General features: G+C 44.8%; 1 protein-coding gene across 2 annotated transcripts in view; it reads left to right on the plus strand.

Annotated features, from left to right (window-relative positions):
• naglu (N-acetylglucosaminidase, alpha) overlaps positions 1-19,148 on the plus strand; it is a 43,844-nt gene that overhangs the window by 922 nt on the left and 23,774 nt on the right. The window lies entirely within an intron of this gene.

A 19,148-nucleotide genomic window follows, 5' to 3' on the forward strand; every position in this document is an offset into this window, starting at 1 on the left:
CAGTATAGAATAATGGGCAAGTAAGTGTAATTCGCAGCTGTAACCTAATTGAGGGGTTCGGATTACTTGCTGTAAAGGAATGATGTGGAGATGCCGGTGATGGACTGGGGTGGACAAATGTTATAACCTGGTGTTGTAAGATTCCTTACAGCTGTAAAGGAAGATAGTCTTATAAATGCACGTTGACCTTTCATATCTTTAGCTTGGTACCTGGAATTTAATTTTATATAATGTGTCACTTAAGTTAAAATGTTACAATTTTCAGTGCTTTTTTTTGCTGTTTTCAGAAGCATTTGATGGTCTCTGCGCATTTGATGGTCTTTCATGGTCTCTGTCTATTTGATGGTCTCAGTGTAACACTAAATTTTCTGACGATGAAACATGTAATGACAAAAGAACCTTTGGCCCATCAAGCCTGGTCCATCCATGGATCATAAACAATCGACCCTGTCATCAACTCCACTGAACCTGTTTCGTCTCCATTAATTTTTCCTGATGCCCAAAAGTTTTTGAGCTAAACTCTCAAATAGTTATCTACCTCCATTTTCTCCACAGCTGCAGAAATAATAGAATTCCATGAAGTTTGATTATCTCTGTGTACGCCTTTCATTATAACCTTCAAATCCAGTTCCTAACGCAACTCCTTTATAAAGGAGTTAATGGCAAAGCACCAACTGTTTTACTAGGAGTTTATTGTAGACGCTGGGTATGATAGTATCATAGTAGGTACAACACAGGAGGAGACCATTCAGCCCATTGTTCCTGGAATGGCTTTTTAAAAGAGCAATTCAGTTGGTCCCACAGCCCTATAAATTTTTCACTTCAAGTATTTATCCAATTCCCTTTTGGAAGTTACTATTGAATCTGCTTCTACCACCCTTTCAGGCAGTGCATTCCAGATCATTACAACTCGCTGCATAAAAAATGTTTCTGTATGTTGCCTCTGGCTCTTTTGCCGATCACCTTAAATCTGTGTCCTCTGGTTACCGACCCTTCTGCCACTGGAAACAGTTTCTCCTTATTTACTTTGTCAAAACCATTCATGATTTTGAACACGTCTATCAAATCTCCCCTTAACTTTCTCTGTTCTAAGGCGAACAACCCCAGCTTCTCCACTCTCTCCACATAACTGAAGTCCCTCATTTCTGGCACCATTCTAGTAAATCTCTCCTGTACCCTCTCTAAGGCCTTGACATCGTTCCTAAAGTGTGGTGCCCAGAATTGAACATAATACTCCAGCTGAGGCCTAACCAGTATTTTATAAAGGTTTAACATAACTTCCTTGTATTTGCACCCTATGCCTCTATTAATAAATTGTAAACAATTTTACAACACCAAGTTATAGTCCAGCAATTTTATTTTAAATTCACAAGCTTTCGGAGATTTTCTCCTTCCTCAGGTAAATGTTTCAAGATCTCCTTGAAGCCTACGCATTTATACATATTGAATAATACATGGTGTTTACAGACTGCCTCTGCAACTGCCCGTTGCCAAGGCAATCACCGTGTTCAGACAGAGAGGTGTCATCTGCAGAACCCCCGAATACACATTCACAAAAAAACAAACAGGGAAAAAAAACAGAGAAAAAAAAGAGACAAAAAAAAAACAGAGAGAGAGGCAGATGTTTCTGCCTCTCTCTCTGTTTTTTTTTTGTCTCTTTTTTTTCTCTGTTTTTTTTCCCTGTTTGTTTTTTTGTGAATGTGTATTCGGGGGTTCTGCAGATGACACCTCTCTGTCTGAACACGGTGATTGCCTTGGCAACGGGCAGTTGCAGAGGCAGTCTGTAAACACCATGTATTATTCAATATGTATAAATGCGTAGGCTTCAAGGAGATCTTGAAACATTTACCTGAGGAAGGAGAAAATCTCCGAAAGCTTGTGAATTTAAAATAAAATTGCTGGACTATAACTTGGTGTTGTAAAATTGTTTACAATTGTCAACCCCAGTCCATCACCGGCATCTCCACATCTATTAATAAAGCCCAGGATCCCATAAGCTTTTTTGACAGCCTTCTCAACTTATCCTGTCACCATCAAAGATTTGTGTATGTGCACCCTCAAGTCTCTATGTTCTTGCACCCCCTTTAAAATTGTACCATTTAATTTATAATGCCTCTCCTCATTCTTCCTACCAAAATGCATCATTTCACACATCTCTGCATTAAATTTCATCTGCCATGTGTCTGCCCATTTCACCAGTCTGTCCATGTTCTCCTGAAGTCTGTTAGTATCCTCCACATTGTTTACTACATTTCCAAGTTTCATGTCATCTGCAAACTTTGAAATTATACCCTCTATACCCTAGTCCAGCTCACTAATGTATATCAAAAAGAGCAGTGGTTCTAATTCTGACCCCCTGGGGAACACCACTGTATACTTCCCTCTGGTCTGAAAAACAACTGTACACCACTACTCTCTGCTATCTGTCCCCTAGCCAATTTTGTATCCACGCTGCCGTTGTCCCTTTAATCCCATGGGCTTTAATTTTGCTAACAAGTCTATTAGTAAATTATGAGGTGCAAGTTGGCTATGATAGATTGGGGAACTTTACTAAAAGGGATGATGGTGGATAGGCAATGCTAATATTTAAAGAACGTGTGCAGGAATTACAACAATTATTCATTCCTGTCTGGCGCAAAAATAAAACAGGAAAGGTGGCTCAATCTGGCTTACAAAAGAAATTAGGGATAGTATTAGATCCAAAGAGGAGACATATAAAATTGCCAGAAAAAGTGGCAAACCTGAGGATTGGGAGCAGTTCAGAATTCAGCAAAGGAGGACAAAGATTGCTTAAGAGGGGAAAAATAGAGTATGAGAGTAAACTAGCAGGGAACATAAAAACTGACTGTAAAAGCTTCTATAAATATGTCAAGAGAAAAAGATTAGTGAAGACAAGTGTAGGTCCCTTACAGTCAGAAATGGGGAAATTATAATGGGGAACAAAGAAATGGTAGAACAATTAAACACATACTTTGGTTCTGTCTTCACAAAGAAGGACACAAATAACCTGCCAGAAATGTTAGGGAACCAAGCGTCTAGTGAGAGGGAGGAACTGAAGGAAACCATTATTAGTTTTTAAAAAAATAGTGCTAGGGTAATTACTGGGGCTAAAGGCTGTCAAATCCCCAGGGCCTGATAATCTACATCCCAGAGTACTAAAGGAAGTGGCCCTGGAAATAGTGGATGCATTGGTGATCATCTTCTAAAATTCTATAGACTCTGGAACAGTTCCTACAGATTGGAGGGTGGCAAATGTAACTCCACTATTTAAAAAAGGAGGGAGAGAAAAAACAGAATTACAGACCAGTTAGCCTAACATCAGTAATGGGGAAAATGCTAGAGTTTATTATAAAAGATGTGACAACAGAACACTTGGAAGGCATTAACAGGATTGGACAAAGTCAGCATAGGTTTATGAAAGGGAAATCATGCTTAACAAATCGACTGGAGTTTTTTGAAGATGTAACTAGTGGAATAGATAGGGGAGAACCAGTGGATGTGGTGTATTTGGATTTTCAGAAGGCTTTTGATAAGGTCCCACACAAGAGGTTAGTGTGCAAAATTAAAGCACAAGGGATTGGGGGGAATATACTGGCATGGATTGAGAATTGGTTGACAGATAGGAAACAGAGAGTAGGAATAAACAGCTCTTTTTCTGGGTGGCAGGCAGTGACTCGTGGGGTACCGCAGGGATCAGTGCTTGGGCCCCAGCTATTCACAATATATATCAATGATTTGGATGAGGGAACTAAATGTAACATTTCCAAGTTTGCAGACGACACAATACTGGGGTGGAATGTGAGTGGTGAGGAGGATGCAGAGAGGCTCCAATGTGATTTAGACAAGTTGGGTGAGTGGGCAAGAACCTGGCAGATGCAGTATAACGTGGATAAATGTGAGGTTATCCACTTTGATTGTAAAAACAGAAAGGCAGATTATTATCTGAATGGTGATAGATTGGGAAAAGGGAGAGGTGCAACGAGACCTGGGTGTCCTTGTATGCGAGTCGCTGAAAGCGAGCATTCAGGTGCAGCAAGCAGTTAGGAAGGCGAATGGTATGTTGGCCTTCATTGCAAAAGGATTTGAGTACAGGAGCAGGGATGTCTTACTGCAGTTATACAGGGTCTTGGTGAGACCACATCTGGAGTATTGTGTGCAGTTTTGGTCTCCTTAATCTGAGGAATGATGTCCTTGCCATGGAGGGAGTGCAACGAAGGTTTACCAGACTGATTCCTGGGATTGCAGGACTGACGTATGAGGAAAGATTGGGTCGACTAGGCCTATATTTACGAGTTTAGAAGAATGAGAGGTGATCTCATCGAAACATATAAAATTTTAACAGGACTAGACAGACTAGATGCAGGGAGGATGTTCCCAATGGCTGGGGAGTCCAGAACTAGGGGTCACAGTCTCAGGATACGGGGTATGCGATTTAGGACCGAGATGAGGAGAAATTTCTTCATTGAGGGTGGTGAACCTGTGGAATTTTCTACCACAGAAGGCAGTGGAAGCCAAGTTAGTAGATGTATTCAAGAAAGAGATAGATACATTTCTTAATGCTAAAGGGATCAAGGGATATGGGGAAAAAGCGGGAACAGGGTACTGTGTTAGACGATCATCCATGATCTTTTTGAATGGCGGAGCAGGCCCGAAGGGCCGAATGGCCTACTCTTGCTCCTATTTTCTATGTGTCTATTATGTGGTACTTTATCAAATGCTTTTTGAAAGACCATATACACATCAACTGCACTACCCTCATCAACCCTTTCCATAACTTCACCAAAGAACTCAATTAAGTTAGTCAAACACGATTTTCCTTTAACAAATCCATGCTGACTTTCATTTATTAGCCCATACTTTTCCAAGTGCCAATTAATTTTGCCCCGGATTATTGTCTCTAAAAGCTTCCCCATCACTGATATTAGGCTGACTGGCCTGTAACTGGTGGGTTTATCCCCCTCCCCTTTTTTGAACAGGGGTGTAACGTTTGTAATCCTCCAGTCCTCCGGCACCATCCCCATATCTAAGGAGGATTGGAAGATTGTGGCCAGAGCCTCTGCAATTTCCAACCGTACTTCCCTCAGTAACCCAGGATACATCCCATCTGGACCGGGTGACTTTTCTACTTTGAGTACTGCCAATCTTTTAAGTATCTCCTCTTTATCTATTTTTATCCTATCCAATATCTCTACTATCTCCTCCTTTACTGCTACAGTGGCAGCATCCTCTTCTCTAGTGAAGACGGATGCGAAGTAGTCATTTAGTGCCTCAGTCATGCCCTCTGCCTCCACAAGAAGATCTCCTTTTTTGTGCCTAATTGGTCCCATGCTTACTTTGACTACTCCTTCACTATTTACATAAAAGACTGTAATCGAACCTTTAAAGAGGAGATGGTTCGAGTACAGTCTAGGTACATTGTCTTTGTGACTGGAACACTGTTAGTGGGGTTCTGCAGGGCTCAGTACTGGGTCCCTTGCTTTTTGTGGTATATATATCAATGATTTAGACTTAAATGTAGAGGGCATGATTAAGAAGTTTGCAGATAATACAAAAGTTGGCTGTGTGGTTGATAGTGAGGAAGAAAGCTGTGGACTGCAGGAAGATATCAATGGACTGGTGGGCAGAAAAGTGGCAAATGGAATTCAATCCAGAGAAGTGTGAGGTAATGCATTTGGGGAGGACAAACTAGGCATGGGAGTACACAATAAATGGGAGGATACTGAGAAATATGGAGGAACAGAGGGAACTTGGAATGCATGTCCACAGATCCCTGAGGGTAACAGGACCGGTAGATAAGGCAGTTAAGAAAGCATACTTTCATTTATTAGCCGAGGCATAGAATAGAAGAGTAGGGAGGCGATGCTGGAACTGTGTGAAACACTAGTTAGGCCACAGCTAGATTACTGCGTACAGTTCTGGTCACTGCATTACAGGAAAGATATGATTGCACTAGAGAGGATACAGAGGAGATTTACGAGGATGTTACCAGGACTGGAGAATTTTAGCTATGAGGCAAGATCGGATAGGCTGGGGTTGTTTTCTTTGGAACAGAGGCGGCTGAGGGGAGATTTAATTGAAGTGTATAAAATTATGAGGGGCCGAGATAGAGTGGATAGGAAGGGCCTATTTCCCTTAGTAGAGAGGTCAATAACCAGGGGGCATAGATTTAAAGTAATTGGTAGAAGGGTTAGAGGGGAGTTGAGGAGAAATATTTTCACCCAAAGGGTGATCGGGGTCTGGAACTCACTGCCTGAAAGGGTGGTAGAGGCAGAAACCCTCATCGCATTTAAAAACTACTTGGATATGCACTTGAAGTGCTGTAACCTACAAGGCTACAGACCAGGAGCTGGGAAGTGGGATTAGGCTGGATAGCACTTTTTCAGCTGGCACAGACATGATGGGCCAAATGGCCTCCTTCTGTGCCATAAATTTCTGTGATTCTTTGTTTCCCATGAGGGGTAAAGGTAGGGCAACCAAAGCCAGAGCTCCCTGGGTCACGAATGAGATAGAGTGTAAGATGAAGCATAAAGAGGAGGCCTATGACAGATGTCTGATTGATAATACAAGTGAGAACCAGGCTGAATATAAAAAGTGCAGAGAAGTAAAAAAGGAAATAAGAGGAGAAAAGAGAGAATATGAGAATAGACTGGTGGCAAACATAAAAGGGAATCCAAGAGTTTTCTATAGGCATATAAATAGTAAATGGGTAGTTAGAGGAGGGGTGGGGCCGATTAGGGTCCAAAAAGGAGATCTACGTATGGAGGCAGAGGGCATGGCTAAGGTACTAAATGAGTACTTCGCATCTGTCTTAACCAAGGAAGAAGATGCTGCCAACGTCACAGTAAAAGAGGAGGTAGATGAGATACTGGATGGGCTAAAAATTGATAGAGGAGATACCAGAAAGGCTGGCTGTACTTAAAGTAGATAAGTCACCCGGTCCGGATGGGATGCCTCCTAGGTTGCTGAGGGAATTCAGGGTGGAAATTGCGGAGGTACTGGCCATAATCTTCCAAACATCCTTAGATACGGGGGGGTGGTGCCAGAAGACTGGAGAATTGCAAATGTTACACCCTTGTTCAAAGAAGGGCGTAAAGATAAACCCGGCAACTACAGGCCAGTCAGTTTAACCTCGGTGGTGGGGAAGCTTTTAGAAACGATAATCCGGGATAAAATTAATAGTCACGTGGATACATGTGGATTATTAAAGGAAAGCCAGCATGGATTTGTTAACGGCAAATCGTGTTTAATTAACTTGATTGAGTTTTTTGATGAGGTAACAGAGAGGGTTGATGAGGGCAATGCAGTTGGTGTTATGTATATGGACTTTCAAAAGGCATTTGAAAAAGGGCTTGTCAGCAAAATAGTAACCCATGGAATAAAAGAGGCAGTGGCAGCATGGATACAAAATTGGGTAAGTGACATGAAACAGACAGTAGTGGTGAACGGTTGTTTTTTGGACTGGAGGAAGGTATATAATGGTGTTCCCTAGGGGTCGGTGCTGGGACCATTGCTTTTCTTGATATATATTAATGACTTGGACTTGGTATACCAGGCACAATTTCAAAATTTGCAGATGACACAAAACTTGGAAGTGTAGTAAACAGTGAGGAGGATAGTAATAGACTTCAGGAGGACATAGACAGGCTGGTGGAATGGGCGAACACATGGCAGATGAATTTTAACGCAGAGATGTGCAAAGTGATACATTTTGGCAGGAAGACAGAGGAGAGGCAATATAAACTAAAGGGTACAATTCTAAAGAGGGTGCAGGAACAGAGAGACCTGGGGGTATATGTGCACAAATCTTTGAAGGTGGCAGGACAGGTTGAGGAAGCGGTTAAAAAAGCAAATGGGATCCTGGGCTTTGTAAATAGATGTGGAGATGCCGGTGATGGACTGGGGTTGACAATTGTAAACAATTTTACAACACCAAGTTATAGTCCAACAATTTTTATTTGAAATCTACAAGCTTTCGGAGGCTTCCTCCTTCGTCAGGTAAATGTTCAGGAGCTCCTCGAAGCCTACGCATTTATACATATAGAACAATACATGGTGTTTACAGACTGCCCCTGCAACTGCCCGTTGCCAAGGCAATCACCGTGTTCAGACAGAGAGGTGTCACCTACAGAACTCCCGAATACACATTCAACAAAAAAACAAACAGGAAAAAAAAACAGAGACAGGCAGAAACATCCGGAAGGCAGAGAAAGCCAGCAAATGACCCATTATATTAAAAACAGATAGCTTTTGTTCGCAGGTGGGGTAACGTGTAGCGTGACATGAACCCAAGATCCCGGTTGAGGCCGTCCTCATGGGTGCGGAACTTGGCTATCAATTTCTGCTCGACGATTTTGCGTTGTCGTGTGTCTCGAAGGCCGCCTTGGAGAACGCTTACCCGAAGATCGGTGACTGAATGTCCCTGACTGCTGAAGTGTTCCCCGACTGGGAGGGAACCCTCCTGTCTGGCGATTGTTGCGCGGTGTCCGTTCATCCGTTGTCGCAGTGTCTGCATGGTCTCACCAATGTACCATGCTCCGGGGCATCCTTTCCTGCAACGTATGAGGTAGACAACGTTGGCCGAGTCACAGGAGTATGAACCATGCACCTGGTGGGTGGTGTCCTCTCGTGTGATGGTGGTATCTGTGTCGATGATCTGGCATGTCTTGCAGCGGTTACCGTGGCAGGGTTGTGTGGTGTCGTGGACGCTGTTCTCCTGAAAGCTGGGTAATTTGCTGCGAACGATAGTCTGTTTGAGGTTGGGTGGCTGTTTAAAGGCGAGTAGTGGAGGTGTGGGGAAGGCCATAGCGAGGTGTTCGTCGCCATTGATGACATGTTGAAGGCTGCGGAGAACATGGCGTAGTTTCTCCGCTCCGGGGAAGTACTGGACGACGAAGGGTACTCTGTTGGTTGCGTCCCGTGTTAGTCTTCTGAGGAGGTCTATGCGATTTTTCGTTGTGGCCCGTCGGAACTGTCGATCGATGAGTCGAGCGTCATATCCCGTTCTTACCAGGGCGTCTTTCAGAGTCTGTAGGTGTCCATCCCGTTCCTCCTCGTCTGAGCAGACCCTGTGTATTCGCAGGGCCTGTCCATAGGGGATGGCCTCTTTGACGTGGTTAGGGTGGAAGCTGGAAAAGTGGAGCATTGTGAGATTGTCCGTGGGCTTGCGGTAGAGTGAGGTGCTGAGGTGCCCGTCTTTGATGGAGATTCGTGTGTCCAAGAAAGAAACTGATTCTGAGGAGTAGTCCATGGTGAGCTTGATGGTGGGATGGAACTTGTTGATGCTATCGTGTAGTCTCTTTAGTGATTCTTCGCCGTGGGTCCATAGAAAGAAAATGTCGTCGATGTATCTGGTGTATAGTGTTGGTTGGAGGTCCTGTGCAGTGAAGAAGTCCTGCTCGAACTTGTGCATGAAAATGTTGGCGTATTGGGGTGCGAATTTGGGAAAATGTTGGCGTATTGGGGTGCGAATTTGGTCCCCATGGCTGTTCCGTGTGTTTGGGTAAAGAACTGGTTATCGAAGGTGAAGACATTGTGATTCAGGATGAAGCGGATGAGTTGTAGGATGGCGTCTGGAGTTTGGCTGTTGTTGGTGTTGAGTATTGATGCTGTCGCAGCGATGCCGTCATCGTGGGGGATACTGGTGTAGAGTGCCGAGACGTCCATCGTGGTGAGAAGGACGATGGACTTCTCACCACGATGGACGTCTCGGCACTCTACACCAGTATCCCCCACGATGACGGCATCGCTGCGACAGCATCAATACTCAACACCAACAACAGCCAAACTCCAGACGCCATCCTACAACTCATCCGCTTCATCCTGGATCACAATGTCTTCACCTTCGATAACCAGTTCTTTACCCAAACACACGGAACAGCCATGGGGACCAAATTCGCACCCCAATACGCCAACATTTTCATGCACAAGTTCGAGCAGGACTTCTTCACTGCACAGGACCTCCAACCAACACTATACACCAGATACATCGACGACATTTTCTTTCTATGGACCCACGGCGAAGAATCACTAAAGAGACTACACGATAGCATCAACAAGTTCCATCCCACCATCAAGCTCACCATGGACTACTCCTCAGAATCAGTTTCTTTCTTGGACACACGAATCTCCATCAAAGACGGGCACCTCAGCACCTCACTCTACCGCAAGCCCACGAACAATCTCACAATGCTCCACTTTTCCAGCTTCCACCCTAACCACGTCAAAGAGGCCATCCCCTATGGACAGGCCCTGCGAATACACAGGGTCTGCTCAGACGAGGAGGAACGGGATGGACACCTACAGACTCTGAAAGACGCCCTGGTAAGAACGGGATATGACGCTCGACTCATCGATCGACAGTTCCGACGGGCCACAACGAAAAATCGCATAGACCTCCTCAGAAGACTAACACGGGACGCAACCAACAGAGTACCCTTCGTCGTCCAGTACTTCCCCGGAGCGGAGAAACTACGCCATGTTCTCCGCAGCCTTCAACATGTCATCAATGGCGACGAACACCTCGCTATGGCCTTCCCCACACCTCCACTACTCGCCTTTAAACAGCCACCCAACCTCAAACAGACTATCGTTCGCAGCAAATTACCCAGCTTTCAGGAGAACAGCGTCCACGACACCACACAACCCTGCCACGGTAACCGCTGCAAGACATGCCAGATCATCGACACAGATACCACCATCACACGAGAGGACACCACCCACCAGGTGCATGGTTCATACTCCTGTGACTCGGCCAACGTTGTCTACCTCATACGTTGCAGGAAAGGATGCCCCGGAGCATGGTACATTGGTGAGACCATGCAGACACTGCGACAACGGATGAACGGACACCGCGCAACAATCGCCAGACAGGAGGGTTCCCTCCCAGTCGGGGAACACTTCAGCAGTCAGGGACATTCAGTCACCGATCTTCGGGTAAGCGTTCTCCAAGGCGGCCTTCGAGACACACGACAACGCAAAATCGTCGAGCAGAAATTGATAGCCAAGTTCCGCACCCATGAGGACGGCCTCAACCGGGATCTTGGGTTCATGTCACGCTACACGTTACCCCACCTGCGAACAAAAGCTATCTGTTTTTAATATAATGGGTCATTTGCTGGCTTTCTCTGCCTTCCGGATGTTTCTGCCTGTCTCTGTTTTTTTTTCCTGTTTGTTTTTTTGTTGAATGTGTATTCGGGAGTTCTGTAGGTGACACCTCTCTGTCTGAACACGGTGATTGCCTTGGCAACGGGCAGTTGCAGGGGCAGTCTGTAAACACCATGTATTGTTCTATATGTATAAATGCGTAGGCTTCGAGGAGCTCCTGAACATTTACCTGACGAAGGAGGAAGCCTCCGAAAGCTTGTAGATTTCAAATAAAAATTGTTGGACTATAACTTGGTGTTGTAAAATTGTTTACAATTTGTAAATAGAGGCAAAGAGAACAAAAGCAAGGAAGTTATGTTGAACCTTTGTAAAACTCTGGTTGAGCCACAACTGGAGTATTGTGTCCAATTCTGGGCACCGCACTTTAGGAAGGATTTACTAGAAATAAAGATTTACTAGAATGGTTCCAGGGATGAGGAACTTCAGTTACGTGGATAGACTGGAGAAACTGGGGTTGTTCTCCTTAGAGCAGAGAAGGTTAAGAGGAGATTTGATAGAAGTGTTCAAAATCATGAAGGTTTTAGATAAAGTAAATAAAGAGAAACTGTTACCATTGGCAGAAGGGTCGAGAACCAGAAGACACAGATTTAAAGTGATTGGCAAAAGAACCAAAGGTGACATGAGGAAAAGCTTTTTTACACAGCGAGTTGTTATAATCTGGAATGCACTACCTGAAAGAGTGGTGGAAGCAGATTCAATAGTGGCTTTCAAAAAGGAATTGGATAAATACTTGAAGGGAAAAAAAATTGCAGGGCTACAGGGAAAGAACGGGGAAATGGGACTAACTGGATTGTTCTTACAAAGAGCCTGCCCGGGCTCAAAGGGCCAAATGGCCGCCTCCTCTGCTGTAACCATTCTATGATTCAGCCTGGTTCGCTACTGTATTATGAACCTTACATTCATCATAAGCATCCTTTTTCATTTTAATCTCTCTATCTTTAGTCATCCAGGGAGTTCTAGCTTTCCCCCTCGTAGGGATGTGTCTGCTTTGTACCCGAACCAAGTCCTCCTTGAAGGCCTCCCATTGTTCAATTGCTGTTTTGCCTACCAATTTTTGATTCCAATCCACCTGGGCAAGATGCCTTTCTAACTCACTGAAATTTGCCCTCCTCCAGTTAAGCATTTTCACATTTGATTATTCCTTGTCCTTTTCCATAACTATTCTAAACCTAATGATATTATGATCACTGTTCACCAAATGCTCCCTGACTGAAACATGCTCCACCTGCCCCACTCCATTCCCCAGAACTAGATCCAGCATTGTTTCCTTACTGGTTGAGCTGGAAACACACTGTACCAGAAAGTTCTCGAACACATTTCAGGAATTCCTCCCCCTCTTTGTCCTTTTGATAGAGTTTTTTGATGAGGTAATAGAGAGGGTCGATGAGGGCAATGCAGTTGATGTGGTGTATATGGACTTTGAAAAGGCGTTTGATAAAGTGCCGCATGGTAGGCTTATCATCAAGATTGCGGCTCATGGAATAAAGGGGGCAGTAGCAACATGGATACAGAATTGGCTAAGGGTCAGGAAACAGAGAGTAGAGGGGAATGGTTGTTTTTTTGGATTGGATGGAGGTGTACTGTGGTGAATCCCAGGGGTCAGTGCCGGGGCCACTGCTTTTCTTGATATATATTAATGACTTGGACTTGGGTGTACATGGCACAAATTTCAAAATTTGCAGATGACACAAAACTTGGAAGGGTAGTAAACAGTGAGGAGGATAGTGATAGACTTCAAGAGGATATAGACAGGCTGGTAGCATTGGCAGACACGTGGCAGATGAAACTCAACGCAGAAAAATGCGAAGTGATTCATTTCGGTAGGAAGAACGAGGAGAGGCAATATAAACTAGAAGGCACAACTCTAAAAGAGGTACAGGAACAGAGAGATCTGAGGGTTTATGTGCACAAATTGTTGAAGGTGGCAGGGCAGGTTGAGAAAGTGGTTAAAAATGAATATGGGATCCTGGGCTTTATAAAGGCAGTAAGGGAGAGTGTACAAAACATGACCGGACAGATGGTCTGAGAAAGCAGGGCAAAGACCAAGGGAAGTCTAGATTAAACTGCATTTATTTCAATGCAAGAAGTCTGATGGGCAAGGCAGATGAACTCAGGGCATGGATGGGTACATGGGACTGGGATGTTATAGCTATTACTGAAACATGGCTAAGGGAGGGGCAGGACTGGCAGCTCAATGTTCCAGGGTACAGATGCTATAGGAAAGATAGAGCAGAAGGTAAGAGAGGAGGGGGAGTTGCGTTCTTGATAAGGGAGAACATCACGGCAGTAGTGAGAGGGGATATATCCAAGGGTTCGCCCACTGAGTCTATATGGGTAGAACTGAAAAATAAGAAGGGAGAGATCACGTTGATAGGTTTGTACTACAGACCCCCAAATAGTCAACGGGAAATTGAGGAGCAAATATGTAAGGAGATTACAGACAGCTGCAAGAAAAATAGGGTGGTAATAGTAGGGGACTTTAACTTTCCCAACATTGACTGGGACAGCCATAGCATTAGGGGCTTGGATGGAGAGAAATTTGTTGAGAGCCTTCAGGAGGAATTTCTCATTCAGTATGTGGATGGCCCGACTAGAGAGGGGGCAAAACTTGACCTCCTCTTGGGAAATAAGGAAGGGCAGGTGACAGAAGTGTTAGTGAGGGATCACTTTGGGACCAGTGATCATAATTCCATTAGTTTTAAGATAGCTATGGAGAAGGATAGGTCTGGCCCAAAAGTTAAAATTCTAAATTGGGGAAGGCCAATTTTGATGGTATTAGACAGGAACTTTCAGAAGTTGATTGGGAGAGTCTGTTGGCAGGCAAAGGGACGTCTGGTAAGTGGGAGGCTTTCAAAAGTGTGTTAACCAGGGTTCAGGGTAAGCACATTCCTTATAAAGTGAAGGGCAAGGCTGGTAGAAGTAGGGAACCTTGGATGACTCGGGAGATTGAGGCCCTAGTCAAAAAGAAGAAGGAGGCATATGACATGCATAGGCAGCTGGGATCAAGTGGATCCCTTGAAGAGTATAGAGATTGCCGGAGTAGAGTTAAGAGAGAAATCAGGAGGGCAAAAAGGGGACATGAGATTGCTTTGGCAGATAAGGCAAAGGAGAATCCAAAGAACATAAGAACATAAGAACATAAGAAATTGGAGCAGGAGTAGGCCAATCGGCCCCTCGAGCCTGCTCCGCCATTCAATAAGATCATGGCTGATCTGATCCCAACCACAAATCTAAAGAACACAAGAAGTCGGAGCAGGACCCGGCCACATAGCCCCTGGGCCCTCTCCGCCACCCACAGGGCATTGACCGATCCGAACTCAGCTTCATGTCCAATTTCCTGCCCGCTCCCCATAACCCCTAATTCCCTTTACTTCTAGGAAACTGTCTATTTCTGTTTTAAATTTATCTAATGATGTAGCTTCCACAGCTTCCTGGGGCAGCAAATTCCACAGACCTACCAAAGAGCTTCTACAAATACATAAAGGGCAAAAGAGTAACTAGGGAGAGAGTAGGGCCTCTGAAGGATCAACAAGGTCATCTATGTGCGGAACCACAAGAGATGGGTGAGATCCTGAATGAATATTTCACATCGGTATTTACGGTTGAGAAAGGCATGGATGTTAGGGAACTTGGGGAAATAAATAGTGATGTCTTGAGGAGTGTACATATTACAGAGAGGGAGGTGCTGGAAGTCTTAACGCGCATCAAGGTAGATAAATCTCCGGGACCTGATGAAATGTATCCCAGGACGTTATGGGAGGTTAGGGAGGAAATTGCGGGTCCCCTAGCAGAGATATTTGAATCATCCACCGCTACAGGTGAGGTGCCTGAAGATTGGAGGGTAGCAAATGTTGTGCCTTTGTTTAAGAAGGGCGGCAAGGGAAAGCCTGGGAACTACAGACCGGTGAGCCTGACATCTGTAGTGGGTAAGTTGTTAGAGGGTATTCTGAGAGATGATTAGGAACAGTCAGCATGGTTTTGTGAGAGGAAAATCATGTCTCACGAATTTGATTGAGTTTTTTGAAGGGGTAACCAAGAAGATAGATGAGGGCTGTGCAGTAGACGTGGTCTACATGGACTTTAGCAAAGCCTTTGACAAGGTACCGCATGGTAGGTTGTTACATAAGGTTAAATCTCACGGGATCCAAAGTGAGGTAGCCAATTGGATACAAAATTGGATTGACGACAGGAGACAGGGTGGTTGTGGAGGGTTGTTTTTCGGACTGGAGGCCTGTGACCAGCGGTGTGCCTCAGGGATCGGTGCTGGGTCCGCTGTTATTTGTTATTTATATTAATGATTTGGATGAGAATTTAGGAGGCATGGTTAGTAAGTTTGCAGATGACACCAAGATTGGTGGCATTGTGGACAGTGAAGAAGGTTATCTAGGATTGCAACGGGATCTTGATAAATTGGGCCAGCGGGCCGATGAATGGCAGATGGAGTTTAATTTGGATAAATGTGAGGTGATGCATTTTGGTAGATCGAATCGGGCCAGGACCTACTCCGTTAATGGTAGGGCGTTGGGGAGAGTTATAGAACAAAGAGATCTAGGAGTACAGGTTCATAGCTCCTTGAAAGTGGAGTCACAGGTGGATAGGGTGGTGGAGAAGGCATTCAGCATGCTTGGTTTCATTGGTCAGAACATTGAATACAGGAGTTGGGATGTCTTGTTGAAGTTGTGATGTGGAGATGCCGGTGATGGACTGGGGTTGACAATTGTAAACAATTTTACAACACCAAGTTATAGTCCAGCAATTTTATTTTAACTTCACAAGCTTTCGGAGGCTTCCTCCTTCCTGAACATTTACCTGAGGAAGGAGGAAGCCTCCGAAAGCTTGTGAAGTTAAAATAAAATTGCTGGACTATAACTTGGTGTTGTAAAATTGTTTACAATTGTTGAAGTTGTACAAGACATTAGTAAGGCCACACTTGGAATACTGTGTACAGTTCTGGTCACCCTATTATAGAAAGGATATTATTAAACTAGAAAGAGTGCAGAAAAGATTTACTAGGATGCTACTGGGACTTGATGGTTTGACTTATAGGGAGAGGTTGGATTGACTGAGACTTTTTTCCCTGGAGAGTAGGAGGTTTCGGGGGGATCTTATAGAAGTCTATAAAATAATGAGGAGCATAGATAAGGTAGATAGTCAAAATCTTTTCCCAAAGGTAGGGGAGTCTATAACGAGGGGGCATAGATTTAAGGTGAGAGGGGAGAGATACAAAAGGGTCCAGAGGGGCAATTTTTTCACTCAAAGGGTGGTGAGTGTCTGGAACGAGCTGCCAGAGGCAGTAGTAGAGGCGGGTACAATTTTGTCTTTTAAAAAGCATTTGGACAGTTACATGGGTAAGATGGGTATAGAGGGATATGGGCCAAGTGCAGGCAATTGGGACTAGCTTAGTGGTATAAACTGGACGACATGGACATGTTGGGCCGAAGGGCCTGTTTCCATGTTGTAAACTTCTATGATTCTATGATTCTATAAATAGGGGCATAGAGTACGAAAGTATGGAAGTCATGGTGAATCTTTATAAAACACTGGTTCAGCCACAACTGGAGTATTGTGTTTAGTTCTGAGCAACGCACTTTAGGAAGGCCGTGAAGGCCATAGACAGGGTGTAGAACAGATTTACGAGAATGATTCCAGGAATGAGGGACTTTAGTCACGTGGATAGACTGGAGAAGCTGGGGTTGTGCTCCTTGGAACAGAGATGGTTGTGAGAAGATTTGATGAGGTATTCAAAATCATGAAGGGTCTAGACAGAGTAGAAAGAGAGAAACTGTTCCCATTGGCGGAAGGGTCAAGAACCAGAGGACATCGATTTAAGGTGATTGGCAAAAGAACCAAAGGTGACATGAGGAAAAACTTTTTTACACAGCGAGTGGTTAGGATCTGGAATGAACTACCCGAGGGGGAGATGGAGGCAGATTCAATTATGGCCTTCAAAAGGGAAACCGGAGAAGTACTTGAAAGGAAAAAATTGCAGGACTACGGGGAAAGGGCGGGGAGTGGGACTAGCTGGATTGCTCTTGCACAGAGCCGGTGCAGATTCGATGGGCCGATTGGCTTCCCTCCGTGCTGTAACCTTTCTATGACTCTTTACACTGTTACTGTCCCAGTCTATATTGGAATAATTGAAGGCCCTCATTATCACTACTCTATAGTTCTTGCATCTTTCTGTAATTTGCTTGCAAATTTTCTCCTCTATCTCCTTCCTACTATTTGGTGGCCTATAGTATACACCCAGTAGCGTAATAGCTCCACTATTGTTCCTTAATTCTAATCAAATAGATTCTGTCTTTGACCCGTCAACTACATCATAGTTATAATAGTTTCTTTGATCAAAACTGCCACCCCCTCTCTTTCCTTCCCTATCTTTCCTGAATACATTGCACTTAGGAATATTCAAGTATCCAATCCTCCCCATCTTTGAGCCAGGTCTCTGTTATTGCCACTATATCATCATCCCATGTGGCAACTTAAGCCTGCGGCTCACCAAACTTATTTACCATGCTACGTGCATTTATGCATGTAAGAACATAAGAATCAGGAGCAGGAGTAGGCGAGATGGCCCCTCGAGCCTGTTCCTCCATTCAATAAGATCGTGGCTGATCTTCGACTCAACTCCACTTTCCCGCCTGATCCCCATATCTCTTGATTCCCCCAGATCCCAAAAATCTATTGATCTTAGCCTTGAATATACTCAACGAATCAGCAAACAGAGCCCTTTGGGGTAGCGAATTCCAAAGATTGACAACTCCCTGAATTCACTCCAATCTTGTCTTAGACTGCCTCGCATTTGCCCCCTGTCTGATCCTTCCTATTTCTGAACTGTTCTTTATTCTAGTGCTACTTGTCCCTCCCAGTTCTCTGTGCACCTTGTTTCTCCTCTCTAATGTTTCATCCTGGTGTCCATCCCCCTGCCAAATTAGTTTAAACGCTCTCCCACAGCACTAGTTAAGCTCCCCGCGAAGATATTGGTTCCAGCTCTGTTGAGGCGCAACAGATCCCTCCTGCCCCAGGAACCTGAAGCCCTCCCTCCTGTACCATTGCTCCAACCAAGCATTAACCTGTCCTATCCTACTATTCCTATACTCACCAAGGCGTGGCACTGGGGTAATCCAGAGATTACTACCTTTGAGGTCCTGCTTTTTAACTTCCTCCCTAGCTCCTGAAACTCTGACTGCAGGACCTCGACCCTTTTCCTTCCTATGTCATTGGTACCCACATGGACCACGACTTCTGGCTATTCCCCTTCTCTTCCTCCCCCCCCCCTCAAAATGTTCTGCACCCTCTCACTGATGCCCTTTACCCTGGCACCAGGGAGGCAACACACCATGCAGGGCTCATGTCGGCGGTTGCAGACACGCCTGTCCATCCCCCGACTATCGAATCCCCAATAACAACTGCATTTCTTTTGCCCCCCTGTGCAGCCGAGTCTCCCACGGTGCTAAGGATTTGCTCCTGACTGCACTCCCCCGAGATATCAATACCCTCACTGGTAGTCAACACTGAATACCGGTTTGTGAGTGCCACACTCCCAGGGGATTCCTGCACTGCCTGCCTGTTCCTCCTAGTCTGTCTGGTGGTCATCCACTCCCTCTCCGCCTGAACTCTCTGCAGCTGCGGGGTGACCACCTCCTAAAACGTGCTATCCACGAAACTCTCAGCTTCCCATTTGCACTGTGGTGACGCTAGCCGCCCCTCAAGCTCAAAAACCCTGAGCTCGAGTTCGAGCAGTTGGCGTCACTTCCTGCGCATATGGTTTTCCAGGACACACACAGTGTTCTGGAGATCCCACACGGCACAGGATGTGCATGGGTCGGGCCACAGCTGTCCTACCATGTTAGCTACAGTTATTTAAACTTGTTTGTTTAGCTTTGAGGCACTTTACTGTTTATCTGACATTAAAACACTAACAACTAAAAAAAACACTAAACAACCAATAAAAAAGACTATACAATGAACAAAATACTACTGAC

The sequence above is a fragment of the Heptranchias perlo genome, chromosome 30, assembly GCF_035084215.1.
Source record: "Heptranchias perlo isolate sHepPer1 chromosome 30, sHepPer1.hap1, whole genome shotgun sequence".
Taxonomy (NCBI): domain Eukaryota; kingdom Metazoa; phylum Chordata; class Chondrichthyes; order Hexanchiformes; family Hexanchidae; genus Heptranchias; species Heptranchias perlo.